This window comes from Myotis brandtii, unplaced genomic scaffold (genome assembly GCF_000412655.1).
Source record: "Myotis brandtii unplaced genomic scaffold, ASM41265v1 scaffold1979, whole genome shotgun sequence".
NCBI lineage: Eukaryota > Metazoa > Chordata > Mammalia > Chiroptera > Vespertilionidae > Myotis > Myotis brandtii.
In genome coordinates, this window is record NW_005357375.1 from 25,329 (window position 1) to 39,055 (window position 13,727).

At 40.6% G+C, this 13,727-nt stretch overlaps 1 long non-coding RNA gene across 1 annotated transcript; it reads left to right on the plus strand.

Annotated features, from left to right (window-relative positions):
- Positions 1-940: 940 nt before the first annotated feature.
- Positions 941-2,165, plus strand: LOC106725920. Its single transcript, XR_001361929.1, has 3 exons — positions 941-951; positions 1,026-1,028; positions 2,133-2,165. It is a non-coding gene; the product is annotated as an uncharacterized LOC106725920 (long non-coding RNA).
- Positions 2,166-13,727: the final 11,562 nt, after the last annotated feature.

Consider the following 13,727-nt stretch of genomic DNA (forward strand, 5'->3'; position numbering starts at 1 on the left):
GTAAGGTATATAGGGAGCCCCCTTTACTGAAAGGGAACCAAGAAGTGTTCTTATCCCACTTATGCCAGCTGCCTCTATATACGTCTTTTCCATTCCTCTTGATAGATTTCCTAGCTTTGCAAGGAGACTTAGCCCTAGGAGGCTTGAGAGACTTATGGATAGAATCTCCTAAGAGCCCAAATCCCACTGTTCAGAGAGTATGTTTTACTTGCAGGGTATTAGTTATTTACAGCTCACACTATCCAGGCATTTTCAGAAAAGTCATGTTTTAAAATCTGTGTTCTCTGAAGTTTACATCATTGGCTTGTGAGTAAATCATCAGAGTGGTTTGCCCTAGAGAGGTTGGGAGTGGAGCATAGCTTGCCCCCCATTCACATACACCCTCACCAGTGCTCCTGGCCTGACTTGGTAAGGGGCCAGGTAGGGGCTGAGTAGAGAGAATGGGGGTGGATTCTGATACCACTCTCACTGAGCTGTTTCTCTGCCCTGTCTGGGGAGGACCACAGGAGGAGCCTATCCAAATGTGACTACCACTGTCTGACCTTCTTTCCTTCAGCATGAGAACAAGGAGATGCTGTCTATGGCAGAGGTGATTACAAACAGGGTTTCTAAACGGGGGCAGATGTGACCCTGCCAGATGCTTCTTTCGAACCACCAGGCACTTTACTGGACAACAGACAACCACCCCAGAGGTCGTCACCTGTGGCTCCTCTCATGTTCCCAGCCCTTACCAGCCCCCAGCCTCAGGACATCTACAGTGTACAGGAGAATAATTCAGAGCAGAGTAATCTAATTCTCTGCTAGGACTCTGGGGAAGAAAGATGGCGGAATTCCCCATCAACTGCTTATTATCACAATGTTCTTGTCGACTAAGCCAAGTTGGCTAATGAGATATCCCATCTGAGGACTGGTACTTCTCAGAGTTTGAGTGCTTGTTATAGACAGGTCTTAGTATTAGATGCCAAGGCAGTGACATGGTGTGTGAGTATTAGTCCCTGCCTTTGGGACCCTTATGAGGTATGTAGTTGGTGATATAAGAAATATCCATAAAATAGTTATGTGGCTTATACGGTCCTTACATTCCACGTGTGTCTTTCCCTTCTTTTTCCTACATCACTAAAGACCTCCTCATTCTCAAGTCAAATTTTAAGGTTACTTTCTCGAAGAAATCTGCCTCTCCTGGAAGAGGCCTCTCCTGACCTTTGCCTTTGCGATTTCCTGTGTTTCTTCCTATTTTCCTCATTTGACTGTAAGTTCTTTAAGGGCAGAGACTGACTCCCACACTGTTGTATTACCAGCATACACTAGAGAGAGAGATGCTCAACAAATATTTCCAGTGAGTGAATGAATCAGCGATAAGACGTAGCATATGTCACATGTGAAAGCATAGGAGAGACAGCAGATTCTGCACGAATTTAGGAGGGAATGAAGAAAGTGAGTCCTCAAGGTACTGCGGTACAATTATGGAGCCGGCGCAGGATGTGTGATCCGGCAATTTTTGTAACCCTAGGCACGCATGTGCACTCACTTCTCATCTGGTCTCATGTGAAGCTACAAAGCCCCTTGATCACAGGAAGTTGATTAACATTCCTCTGGAACAGGTAGCATTGTGATTCTGAGCTCAACATTTCCAGATCCCTCCGCTTTTGTGCACAAGCTCGCGCTTGCTCTCGCTTTCAGCCTTCATCACTAACACTTCCTGAAAGCCACTGCAGGTAGCAGTCTGTACTGTGATAGAGCCTAATTACCACAGCCCTCCAGCTTACATTCTGGTGGGAGAGCTCAGGCATACATTGCAGAATATGTACAGTAATACCTCTGAGCCTAAGTGACACGCGGAGACACCTTCACAAACAAGCACACTGCAGAAAGGACCCAGGCATGGAAGCAGCCAGTGGACAGCTGGCTCAAGCTGTACATAGATCACAGGGAAGGAGGGAGAGAAACTCCTGCAGGTGGAAAGACCTTGTACCTGTTTTATGCATGTTTCTTGTATCACCAACTACTTTGTAAGGTCCTCAAAGGCAGGGACTAAAACGCACCCCATGGAGCAACTTGGCTCCTAAGACCTGTCTATAACCGGCACTCAGTACCTTTCGGGGGCTGCAGAAAGGAGTCCCATTTTGAAATAGTAAAAGGCGAAAAATTTATGCGATCTGAAGAGATACCAGAGTACTGGCAAGGGTGTCTGGTGGGGCTCCTGCTGAGGGGGACTCTGGGCACAGTTCTAAGTGGGAGTAGGACCCAGTTTACTGAAGAAAACTGGGGAATGTGGTTCTGGAGGGGGATAGCAAGTATATTGTGCAGGGTTGGTAGGTGGGGATTCCAGCTATCAAGCCAGGAAAGGGGTGCCGAGGTGGTGAATGAGGACAGCTGCTGGTGGACAAGAAGAGAGAAGGAGAAATACTATGAATGACACCCCCATGGAAGTGCTGCCTGTATCAAGTGTCATAGGATATATTCCTCAGAATCTGTGGATGTAAGGCTCTCGGCTGGGAATCGGTGAGCTTGTGTGGACAACAGAGAAGGGAAGTGTGAAGGGTGGTTACTTCGCAGGGTTCAAAATGATTCTTCTCATTTAGTAAATTTGTACTGAGGATCTAGTGGAGGCTTAGACTATGTAAAGACCTGGCAGATGCAGTGCCAAGGGTGGCTCTGTAAGAGCAGGAGGGAATAGTTAGGAGGTTCAAACTCAAGGAAAGGGGCTTTCAGGAAAAGAAGCAATCAGGAGCTTCTTGAGGTGTCTGAGAAGGATGGTCACCTGCTCCCATGATGCTTGAGGAAGATGATTTAACATCAGAATCCAGATTGGATTGGGGTGGGGGAGAGGAGTTGAGGTTGGGAGGCTGGCCAAGTGCTGCCACAGTCTTCAAGAAAGAGGGTTAGCGTCTGGCCTTGAGTGAGCATAGAGAGAAGGGATGACTACAGAAATGTTGCCAATTCTGCTTTGATGTAGTGATGCTGAATGACGGGAACCGAGAAAGGGAAGCAACCACAGAGTTCTCATCCTTACAAGACTAATCTGTTAGGGGGCTTTCTGGGAGTTGCTTTGTGGAAGGAGCCAAGCCAGGAGTCTGAAACATGGCTCTACTCCTGGCTGTTGGACCTTGGGAGAAATAATTTCACATCAACTTTGGCTTATTTATCTTAAGTTGAGGCCATTTCAGCCTTAAATGGCCTATGATTTACAACAGTACTTTGGTGGGATGATGTGAATTAATGATATGCTAAATTATACTACTGATGGCACTAATCACTGAGATTTGTACACGGCTTTACACTTTACAGATCACTTTTGCATGTGATATTTAATTTCATCCTTATGAAAACCCACTGAGGTAAATATAATCAGTTCATTCATATATTATTTTTTAATTTTTTAAAAAATATATTGATTTATTTTATATATAGAGAGAGGGGGATGGGGAGAGAAACATTGGTTTGTTGTTCCACTTATCTCTGCACTCATTTGATTTTACACTTTACAGATCACTTTTGCATGTGATATTTAATTTCATCCTTATGAAAACCCACTGAGGTAAATATAATCAGTTCATTCACATATTATTTTTTAATTTTTTAAAAAATATATTGATTTATTTTATATATAGAGAGAGGGGGATGGGGAGAGAAACATTGGTTTGTTGTTCCACTTATCTCTGCACTCATTTGTTGATGCTTATATGTGCCCTAACTGGGAATCAAACTCGTAACCTTGGCTTATTGGGACAATGCTCTAACCGACTGAGCTACCCAGCCAAGGTTCTCATTTCATTCATATTTTATAAATGAGGAAACAGATGTTTGGAGTCTTGTCCTAAGACAAAAGGATAATAAGTTGCAGAGCCAAGACTTAAATCCCCCCAAATCTTGACCTTCTATACTGTGTGGGAACATAGGGGTCTCACTTATTTATTAAAAGTTGGTTGTGAATTCTTGTTGAATGGAAGCCAGCATTAGGTATCATCATTATCATCATCTCAGGACATTTGTTATTCATTGATATTAACCCACCCACACATTCATTATATGTTTATTGCTCACTTGCTATGTGTCAGATGCAGAACTAGGTGCTGATGATAGGGTGAAGAAGTGTGGTCTCTGCTTAGAAGGACCCAGTCTCACGAAGATGCTGGACTTTAAAGGTAAATCAATATTTACAATCCAGTGTGCCAGGTCCTCTCACTGAAGCATGTGGGCGGTACTATGAAGTGTGTGTAGGTCTGTCCCATGTGGGGCTGGCGCCGTTTCAATCCATGCAGAGAACAAACCTCTGACACGTGGCCCAAGGACCACTCCTTGATCATGGCTCCCCTTACTTCAAGCCATCATCTTCCACCTTTATCAAAACCTGCTGCCCTCTGCTACCACCATTTGGCCTCTGGTGTCTTAATTTTCATTTTCTGTTTGTTTGTTTCTGTTCACTACATGTTTTCGGTACTTCTGTAGAAGGCTCTGTGGTATACACGGTAGTTTTTGCCCATGAGTACCATAGGTAACATTTGTTATCCAGTCAGAGCCCTGGGTCTGAACATGGTAGGAATCAGTAAAACATTTGTTTGTTTGATAAAGATTCCCAGATTGAGAATCCACATGTTTGGGAGATACCAAGATGAATTTTCTAAACGTGCTGCCCTTAAAACTTGAGAGTGCGTTTCAAAGCAGCCGCAGTGCTGTAGAGCATGCTAATGGGATGGCTGGGGTCCACAAGCCTGCCTCTGATTCCCTCTGTTCATAGTATCAGGGGCTCAACAACTGCTTTCAGGTGCACCAGCTCCCCAGGTCGGGGAGAAAGGGAGACTTTGGCTCTTTAAAGTTGTTTTGTAAAATAGATCTCAATCCAGCAGGAAAGTGTTAAGAAGCAACAACAAAACAAAAAAAGAAAGAAATTTAGTAAATTTGTATTGAGGATCTAGTGGGGGCTTGGGATTATGCAAAAAGCTGGCAGATGAAGAAACAGTGGCGGCTCTGTTGTTATTTTTTACCTTCATCCTGTTTCTGGCTGTGCCATGGCCTGGTGAAGGGGCCTTGGCATAGAGACTGCTTTTGAGGGCCAGTTTTCCTTTCTGTAAAATACTCCCTGGCCTTGAGCCTCAGCTCATAGGGGTGTTTGAAAGCCCAGAGAGGTGATGTCTGTGCAGGAACCTGGACAAAAGGCATCCTATAAATAAATGGGACCGCTCCTATTAAGAGTACACAGTGGTTCAGAATGTGTTTAATGTCCTGACCTCTTTCCTCATGTCTCCTTGTCCTAGAGTCTGTCCTGATCTAGCTGCAGTCAGATTAAGTGAGCAAAATCCTTTGAAATCCCATCTAGTTTGCCCACTTGGCCTGTCTTTCAGGGCTTTCAGCAAACTCTTCTCTTTATTGAGAAGGGGGAAAAGACATCACTTGGAATGGCAACTCCTTTATTCCTCTATCAGGTCAGCTTTTTCCTGCGGGGTCCCGCTGCGCCTCAAGCAATCTCATCTGAAACTCCCTGCTTATGGTGATGGCTGCATGCAGGACCCTCTGGTTCGGTTGCCTTGACAACAACTTCTGTTTGTTGTGAGTTGAAATTAGTGTTGGGTAGCCGTTGTTTTCCCCTCTGCCTCGTGGTACATGAGAGGCAAATAGACTCTGCAGGTTAGATGGAATGAAGGAAGCAGTCCAATGAGTGACAGGAGAAAGAGGAAGAGCAAAGAAAAAAAGGACTTAAAACCAGGAAGCAATTATCTAGGATGGTTTGAAGGGAGGTATGTAGAGACCTTGACATGACAGACCAATTCCTATAAGAATCACAAAGAACAGGGGACTCCATAAGCATATCTGTTCAGGATAGACCACGGAATCACACCTGAGACATTTTTCTCACCTTCAATGAACTTAGTCTTTGGGCATCTTCTTGCACTGATGGAGGGCCTGCTCAGAGCCAGGCTCTGTGGTTTACAGGACACATTCAGCAAAATCCTTCCCAAATGTCCTCAGATCTCACATATCCCTAAAGCACAAACATACTGTCCAAGTGGTTTTACTTAACATTCATTAGCTTATTATTTATTTCTGCTTTTATTTTAAAATTTGTTTGGAAGATTTTTCACAGTTGTACCAGAAAACTTTCAAGACTTTCAAGACTTGTGAGTTTGAGAGAGAGAAACATTCTGATCCATTTCAACTGTTAAACTCCAAATCCTACATATGAGACTGTTGATTCTTTGTGTTGTCAACAAGGGCAACTCTTACATTGCAACAGGAGCAAGGAGGGTTTAGTGGGGAGGAATTCATTTGAATGTCAACATCAAGTTTAAAAAATGAACATTGACAACTTTCAAGACTTGTGAGTTTGAGAGAGAGAAACATTCTGATCCATTTCAACTGTTAAACTCCAAATCCTACATATGAGACTGTTGATTCTTTGTGTTGTCAACAAGGGCAACTCTTACATTGCAACAGGAGCAAGGAGGGTTTAGTGGGGAGGAATTCATTTGAATGTCAACATCAAGTTTAAAAAATGAACATTTACAGACTTTTTATTCTCTTATTTCCTCACCAAATATTTATTGGGCTCTGATGATTTTCAGGCATTAGTAGTCACTAGAGGTTAGTAATGAAGATGCTGTGTTCTCTCTCAGGCCCATAGTCAACTATGGTGCTCACATAAGTGCTTCTGTTTTAGCAGAAAGATTAAATGGAGAATATAGAGTTGCCATGCCCAAAGTTTGCCATGATATGACACAACTTCAGGCTTGAAAGGGCCTCCTGAGAACATTATCTCCATGCAAGAATTCCTGTTCCAAGCACCCCTCAGAGGTGGGCCCTCCTTCCACCTGTTCCCTCTTCTGCAGTGTCTCCCAATCTGCCCCCACCTGCCTCACCCCAATGGTCCTGGAGCAAGTCTGCCTGTTTCCAGTCTTTCCCTCCTCCATGATCCCTTCTTCACACAGAGGGAGCTTTTAAAAATGCAAATGGGATCATGTCCTCTATACTTAAAACCCTCAGAGGCTCTCTCTGCACTTAGATGACAATCTTAACTCTCCACGTTGCCCCACAAATCCTTGGGGTGCTTAGGCCTGGGCCCCTCCCTGACCTCACTTCCCTGACATCTCAGCACAGCTCTGTCCACCACCTGAGGCATGGTGGCCTGACTGCTGTCCACCACCTGAGGCAGGATGGGAGGCATGGTGGCTTGACTGCTTATTTCTGTTTTACTGCCCCTGAACCATTCCACATACCTCAACATGGACTTAAAACTAAGCTCCTTGGCAGCCTGTACTTTGATTTGTTCACTTCTACTTATAAATGTGTCTCACATAACAGGCATGCATCGTTATTTGTTGAATTGAAAAAAATCTTGCCTCTTTAATACCTTTTTTGAGTGACAAAGGACTATCGGTATAAGGGTCCCCAATGTATACATTATTCTAACATTCAGTTTAGTTTTTTTCTTATATAATGCAAAAATTTCTTTCCATGTAATTCACTGGACTTTGTTCTGTTACATGAAATTGACCCATTTCATATCTATGCTAGGCTCTTTCGTTGCATGTAACTTTTGGGTCTCACTTCCTCTCTGTTTTCCAGGATAAACATTCACAGTTCCTTTAACTTTTTGACCTGTGCTGATTTTCAAACCTTTCCTTCTTGCTTCCTTTATCTCGAAGACTACCAGTTTGCCTAGTGCCCTCTTAAATTGTAGTGATTGGTTTAATCGTATGTCACAGCTACCTAAGAAAGATAGGATGAGCCAATTAACAGAAAATGTTTGGCTGGTGAAAAAGAAACGTGATCCAATGTTATAAAATGCTATTTGATCACTTACATGAAACTAGTTTAATGTCTGACCAATTAAACCTAATTGAAGGCTCTTCTCTGCCAAGCCCAGGAAGTACACCTTCCGTTGCATTTTGAACAACCACCTGATATGCATATTAGTGAGAGGAGTTAAAAACTAACTCTCTGTTCCTAATTGCTCCTAATACTTGGCCTCAATAAATATGATATCAAAATAATTATAATAAGATTATGCAGAATCTCAGACATGGTAATTAATGAAAAAATATTTGAACTGTCAGTGGTGTCTTGAGCCCCAAAGGGAAAAATAATAACCTGACAATATAAGTGAAATATGAGATCAACCAATTAATTAGCAGAATAATTTAATCCTATGCTCTAAAAGTAGGCCAATTAAATGCACTGTTACTATTTAACATTGATTAAGCAAGGTGCTAGATCCTGAACACAGCATGAAAATAGACTTATTCCTACCCTCAGGGCACTTAAAACTAATTTAAGTGGTTGTGTATAAAAGGACAAAGGACCAGGAGATGGGGTGTTGCCTTGATTTACTTACTGGAGCATCTGCCTCTAGTGTTTGGTAAGAGTAAGGAAGGGCTGTTACCACCACTACACTTTCCCAAACTTCTCCTCACTCCTTCTAACCTTTCTAGGAGGTTGGGAGGAGTCTATTTAAGGTCAACCAAGATCAGAAGAAATAGGTTCAAAAGAAACAAAAAAAAGTTTTTCAAAAATATGAAGTTTTCCCTACTTGAGCTTGTTAGTGGGAAAGAGGAACCCAGATGCCATCGATGCCTTTGATAGTTCATTAGGAATGATTCATTGTCTACTAATGAAAGAACAATAACAATAAACACCAAAAACCTGAAACCATCTTGCCTTCCAGCATACTGAAGGGAATGCATGTACCCACTCTCAAACTTAATGATGATACAAAAATAAACCACAAAGTAACCCATTAACTGCTCATTTATCTTTAATGAATTCTGACCTCTGAAATAAATAAAAATATAAATTTATATGTAATTTGCATAAAGTTCTTTAACCTCTTGTAGGCTGCCTTCTCCCTATGAAATGCTTAGGTTTCATGGTCTCCCCTCCAACACTTTGCTCACAGTGTTGGGTGATTAATAGTTTAGCGTCACAACACTGTCCCTGAAAAGAGAATCCTCTATCCCTTCCATCTCACTGGAAGGAAACACAGGAGAAGACCCCTCTTTCTCTCTCTTTGGGATTATATGTTTCCTGTTGGGGTGCCCTTTGAAAAATATATTTTTAAAAATATATGTTAATGATTGATTTCAGAGAGGAAGGGAGTAGGAGAGAGAGACAGAAACATCAATGATGAGAGAGAACCAATGACTGGCTGCCTCCTACAGGACCTACACTGGGGATCGAGCCTACAACCTGAGCATGCGCTCTGACTGGGAATCAAACCATGATCTCCTGGTTCACAGGTCAATGCTCAACCATTGAGCCATGCTGGTGAGGAGTCCTTTGAAGTTTTTGCAGTAGTTCAAGTAGATTGTATTGAGGCATCGGTCCTCTTTTGTTCTCCTTTAGAACCATCTGCATTCATCCAGATGTTGGGAATAACTACCTCTGGCTGGACACAAACTGTGGCTCTGTCTCAATGATACTCGCCCTAAGGCTTAGGACTGACAAGCATCATATTCCCTTTAGCGTTCAGCAATGTACTAGGTAAAATTGGATGATAATTAGCCAAAATGTGTTGTAGGTTGTTCAAAAACACTGAATTATTGTGCTTAAACACAAAAGACCTCTGAGCTTATCTACTAAAATGATGACCAACTCACCAAGTGGCCCTCACCAACAGCTGTCTATATTCCACTGTGTGTCCATGGCTCTAGGTTAAAAAGTACTTGTCTAAACCCAGTAGCACTGTCTGCAGCTTGGCTTGATTTCTTGGTGCCTATTTCCATGAAAATGAAATGGTAACATTGATAAAAACTGGGAATAATTGAGCTCTTACTAGAGTTTACTAAAGCTAAGTGTTTTCCATGCATTCTTTTATTTAATCCTCACAACCGATGAGGTAGACATTACCATTAATTCCCATTTTATACAGATAAAGAAATTGAAGACTAAAATTTAAGTAACACTGTAATTGGCAGAGGGAAAATCTCAAATACAAATCTGCCTGGTATGAATTTCCCTTCTATGAATTTCTCTGTGCCTTATTATCCCCTCAGGAATAATGTGTCAGGGTATTAAGGCTACAGTCATTGCTTGGACATACAAGGTTTAGATAGCTTACACATCATTAATATACTTAGCCCTTTGATTAAATCTTTTCTTATAATCTTTACATGCCTTTTATACTTGATTATTATAACAATTTTGTAACAAATTCCTAAAACCTAAAGATGCTGAACATCTCCATGGTGACCATTCTTTTTCGTTGTGTCTATTATCACATTTGTACTATATTCCCAATCATCTAATTAATTGCATTTCCTTATTTAAAATTTTGTTATTTTTCATCCTTTCCCAGTTTGAAATTAGCAATTTGTATCACCACTTCTTCTCATAAAGAAGTAATCGAAGAGAAAATGGAGTAGAGTTTTTTTGTGTGTGTTGTTTTTTTTTTCTTCATTTTTTTTGACAGATGCAATGTATCACTTTCTTTGTCCTAAGGGCTAAATTAATGTTTGAAATTGCAGCAAATTGGGATCTCGGGGCCAAATCTATCTTTCTCTGTAGATTTTTCTTCTCTTCCTTGGAAGTCTGTGGGGTTTCCCATTTATTTAATGTTGTAAATTTAGGGTCCAGATTCCCCAAGTAAACTGTACAAAGCCCCTCTCTACCTCAGTTCTCCAGCCCAGCAACCACAAGCCAAGCGGCCCCAGGAAAGCTTTGTTTGCCTTTTTTTTTTTACCTGACACTCTTGAATTTACTATTTCTTACTACTCTAATGAGAAAGTCTAGGGCACAAATGACATGGAACATGGAAGAAATTATCTAAGTATTCCTTGGGCAAGTGAAGTAATTGTATATTCAGGTGACAATGGGTAAATTATCCAGTTACTATCTTCATTCCTTGGCATTGTTAGTGAAGAGAAATTATGAAAGAATAATTGAAAGATCTTGATGACTGATGAAATATGGGAGATGGGGGAGAAAGAGGAGTCATGATGATGGAAACATATTGAACTTAGATCGCCTGGAGAATGATGATGAAGTAGAAAAGACAGAAGGAGGAGCCACAAGGGATGAAGGGTGGAAAGAAAGGAAATTATGAATTTGGCTATAAAGTTGTTGAGTTTGAGGTAATGCTGGAAAATTAAGGACCAAATGTCTGGTGGGCAGTTTGAATGGTGGAAGTGGAGTTTAGGGAAAAGGTCAAGGTGTGAGATAAAAATGTAAAGGTCATGTGTATAAAACTAGATGATATCTCTGGGGTTGAGAAGAGGAATGAGGCTTGAACCTTGAGTAATACTCATCCTTAAACAAAAAGCCAACACAGAAAAGCTAGTTAGGAAGTTAGAGAAAGGAATGAAACACACATGGGAGAATAACTAGGATCCTGCTACATGTTTGAAGCCAAGGAATGATAATGGATTTTCTTCTGATAGAGCTATAAGAACTCAATCAGATTAAAATATGTTGAAACAGTTCGCAAGCTATCAAATGCCATACTAGTTTTTATTTGTAAAGTTGTTTTAAACCAACATTTGATGAGGAAATGGAATGTATTAGAAGAGAGCAGCATTAGATCCTCTAAAACCTGTCTAAATTCCCAACCCAACTGGACGCTGTTACTGAAGAGGAGACCCAGTTAGGACACTCCAGCAAAACACACACTTTATAACTACATTGAACCATATGAAATGGCATTTCTTTTGTCATGGGGAAAAAAAGGTCTTTTCATATGATTCATCCTAATAACTTGAGCATGGTTCCCCAAATCTACTCTGGTGAGCATGGCTACCTTTGAGCTTTAGGAAGTAGTTTTACCTACTCTGACACAGATTCTCCTCCCTTGGCCCTCACCCTACTTCCCCTGGTCATTCTACCTGGGGTCTTCTGAGAACTGGACAGAGGACATGAAATTAGTGTTATGCAACTAAGTACCCACAGGCTTAGGTCAAACCTGTTCTCCTAACTCCTACCTTGTTCCCACTTTTCACTTCCCTCTCATACCATTTCTCTGAGCTATGTGAGCATATTCAAGAAATCAAGACTGTGGAAAGTAATGATTCTGACTCTGTCTTTCCATAAACTGAACACAAGAAAAAAATCCTCATTGATCTAATATATCAGGACACCCTTCCCTCTATGGAGCATAATCAGGTAACCTGGAAGTGAATTTAGGACAAAGGAAGGGTCAAGGTGTGTCATCATTCTGATTGACATATAGACCCTCGTCCATGGTCTGATGAGTTTTATGGTCAGAGTGAAGCAGAGCACCAAGAGAATTATTTCAATTATGCAAATCAGTGACCCAATTAAGAGCTTCCTTTTGTCCATAGAGTCCCAGCATTCACATGCCTGGTCAGTTAGTTGTTCAAAGGACCAACTTTTACTTGGTCTTATTAACATGTAATCGTTAAAATGCATATTCACCCAATTAATGTATTAGCTTCTCTCTGCAAATGGAATTCTTCCCAAATATGTGGGTGGCTCTAAGTACCGTGGGTTAAAAAGTTTTAAAAGTATAGTGAGTACCTTATACATAGCCTGTTGATCATTAATAGAAGTTCTACAAAATGGAAGTCAGCAGAGAGAACCATTAAAGTGCAAATAAAGCAATTATGGACTGCCAGCCTGCCTGACTGTCCTTGTCACTCTGCATGGCTACTGTCTCTTTGCCAACTCCACAGCAGTTCGAGGAAGCTGACGTATATTCTTGATTCTTTGGTGTGGTTTCATAAAAGGGAGATATTCCAAGGCACATCTTTATATCCAGGAAGACTCACAAGAAGTTGAGATAATGCTTGATTATTCCAAAACTTAAGCATGCCTTGTATTTGCCTCTCCAAATAACCACTGGGTGCGGAGTGTATCTTCGCCTTTTCAGTTTCCTGTGATACTTGCCCCTGTTCTCCCCCATGGCTACTGCTCTTCATAAATGCAATTTAATGATGAAAATTTGAAAATAATGTGGCAGAGGTTGATTGCTGGGGAACACAGTTGCCCCTGCTTTTTTCTTTCTTCTTCAAGATATGTTAATAAAAGATCAGTGAGATTTTTCATTTTAGATAACCGGAGAGAATGATGCATATATAGAGACATTGATATGATGTCGGATATGTATTACAAAATTACCATATAATTATATTAAAAACTCTATGTAGTTTAATTTATATACATTGAATATATATATAATGCCTATTTTATTTAAATACCCAGCAATATATTTTAAAACATTACATGTGAATTTTTAAAAAGCCTATAATTTTTGTACCTATGGGATACTTTAGAAAGTTCATTTTCTCCACAGGTTGTGGTAATTTTAATAGGAATATTCAAAGATGACTCATGCTCATGAACAACTTCCATGTATTGAAAATTGGGTTTGAAATAGGATTTGGAACTGTCATTTTCATAAATGAGATTATATAGAGTGCACATAGCTTCATTTTTAATAATTTTTAAATTTGAAATTAATTTTAAAAATAAAACTCTGCTGAAATGTTTTTAAGGAAAAAGGTACTGTTCACCTTCATCTGCTTCTTCCCTCCATGAAACCCCTTAGGCCTTCATCTAGGCAGCCATCTTCTCAGCAGCCATATTGCTATTGCTTTCAAAATGTGTTTTCTAAAGACAACAAAACTAAGTATATAGATTTGCTATAGGCTGGAAGTTGCCTAGCAAGTTGTCTGACAAGTCACATCTTGTTTCTAAAAGCATCATAATAATTCTTTGTGGGATATTGAGAGCTTATTTTATCTACATCTGTTTGTTAATAACTTAGATTTTTATAATAGTTA